Source organism: Salvelinus sp. IW2-2015, unplaced genomic scaffold (assembly GCF_002910315.2).
Source record: "Salvelinus sp. IW2-2015 unplaced genomic scaffold, ASM291031v2 Un_scaffold3115, whole genome shotgun sequence".
Taxonomy (NCBI): domain Eukaryota; kingdom Metazoa; phylum Chordata; class Actinopteri; order Salmoniformes; family Salmonidae; genus Salvelinus; species Salvelinus sp. IW2-2015.
Genome location: NW_019944405.1, coordinates 71,672 through 74,103, shown reverse-complemented (window position 1 = coordinate 74,103; position 2,432 = coordinate 71,672). Strand labels below are relative to the sequence as shown.

Sequence of the window (2,432 nt, the reverse complement as noted above, 5' to 3'; positions counted from 1 at the left end):
AAACCTATCACACTTGCTGATGACTGAACCCTGTAAAAACAACACCTATCATACTACTTATACGACCCTGTAAAAGAACACCTATCACATACTATGACTGACCCTGTAAAAACAACACCTATACATGACTTGCTCAGACTGACCTGTACAACACACCTATATTCACACACTCTATGACACTGACCACTAGTAAATACAACACCTATATTTACTATGACTGACCTGTTAAAACAAACCTATCAACACTACTCATTCGACTGACCTAGGTGTAAAACAACACCTATCATACTGCATGACTGACCCTGTAAACAACACCTATCATACTACTATGACTTCGACCCTGTAAAACAACACCTATTCTACTATTATGAGACCCTGTAAAACAACACTATCTACTTATGGTCTGACCCTGTAAAACAACACCTATCATACTACTATGACTGACCCTGTAAAACAACACCTATCTATCACTATGACTGACCTGGAAAACAACACCTATCAAACTATGATCTGACCCTTAGAAAACACCTATCATACTCTATGACTGACCCTGTAAAACAAACCTATCATACTGCTATGTACTGACCCTAAACAAACCTATCAACTGCTATGACTACCCTAGTTAAAAAACAACACCTATTCACACTGCTTCTGCCTGTAAAACAACACTATCCTGACTAGCTAATGACTGACCCTGTAAAAACAACCTATATACTGCTAGACTGCCCTGTACAACAACACCTTCATATACTATGACTGACTGACCCTGTAAAACAACACCTATCATACTGCTATGACTGACCCTGTAAAACAACACCTATCATACTACTATGACTGACCCTGTAAAACAACACATTAAACCTATCAGGTGTTTGTGACAATAAAATATTTGTTTATTATTTACAAAAACAAATATAATTAATAATATACATATAAACGTATATTAATATTACGAATCAAGTAGTTAAATAAAAACCTATTATTAATCAAGTAGTTATCACATAAACCTATATTAATAGTATTGATCAATTAGTTATAATTTAAACCTATATTAATATTACTTAGTTCTACAATTAAAGTAGTTCTACAATAGCTCTATATTAATATGATTAGTTGAATAAATATATATATATATATAGGCCTACCAGTTGAATTACTTCTGGTATCCTAGCAGTTTGGTTGTTCAGTTTTAAAAGGAATATTGCAATAAAGGAATGATTTTTCTGTCCCGTGTAGCGTGTTTAACCGGAACCGCAGCTCAGATGTTGCTGCATAAAGAACCGGTTGATTGACATTAAGTCGGTAATTGGATAAACTACGGTGCTTTATGGCGCTCCCGCGACCCATTGTGCCGCGAACCCGGATCCCTTAATCCGCCTTTCAGAGGAGAGAGAAACAGCGGCTTCACACCGCCTCACCAGCCGGACAAACACACTATTTCTTTACATCTAAAAGAATAGTTAAAATATATGTCACGTGCATATGGAGTAAAGTAGAGGGTGGACTGCATAATGGAGGTGGATTTCTCAGATTAACCGTTTAAATGCAGCATTTATTCTATTTCGTTTTGTTCTAGATGACTTCATCTTAATTTGACCCATTTTGATTTAACTTCTCTCCATCGAGTATAATATTAGACTAATGTAGGTATCGACTGTCATACATGGAATGTTCTGTTTCTATTTTGACTGAACCCTCCTCCTGCTGCTTTTCAAAAGGACTGCAACGCGTGAGAGGGAACAGAGCTGAGCTGGGCTAGTGTCTGTGTTTGGAAAGGGCGGAGACGGACTCTGACCATAGAGATAGATAGAGGACTCATCTTTGTATCTGTGCCATTCTAGCGTATGTGACAGCATGGGCGCCATTGAGACTACATCCATTTTAAAGTAGTACATTTTGTTCTAATTCATTATCTGATTGTTCCCAACTCATAGGAATCAAGACCCAGTTGACTACTTTAAAATGGTGGAACGCCTCAATGGCAATGTCCATTCTTAAACGGGTTATATACATGGTGAGTACTCTATCTATCTATCTATCTATCTATCTATCTATCTATCTATCTATCTATCTATCTATCTATCTATCTATCTATCTATCTGTCTATCTGTCTATCTGTCTATCTGTCTATCTGTCTATCTGTCTGTCTGTCTGTCTGTCTGTCTGTCTGTCTGTCTGAATGAGACAAGCGTTAGGAGATAGCGGTTAGGTTTAAGGAGCTAGGAGCTAGGAGTTAGGGCCTGAAAATAACTTTGTAGTTCATTATAGCCAGTGTGGCTGTGTTTAGACTTGGTGTTTGATCAGGATTACAACAGTGGGGGAGAGGAGAAGAGTGGAGTGGAGAGGAAGGAAGAGGAGAGGAGCAGAGATGAGGGGAGAGGAGAGGAGGGGAGAGGAGAGGAGGGGAGAGGGGAAGATAGGAGGGGAGAGGA

The 2,432-nt window shown here is 38.4% G+C and overlaps 1 protein-coding gene across 1 annotated transcript in view; it reads right to left on the bottom strand.

Moving 5' to 3' along the window:
• The window catches only part of LOC112075374 (transcription factor AP-2-delta), a 10,368-nt gene that overhangs the window by 5,935 nt on the left and 2,001 nt on the right, over positions 1-2,432 (bottom strand). The gene's annotated exons all lie outside the window — the stretch shown is intronic.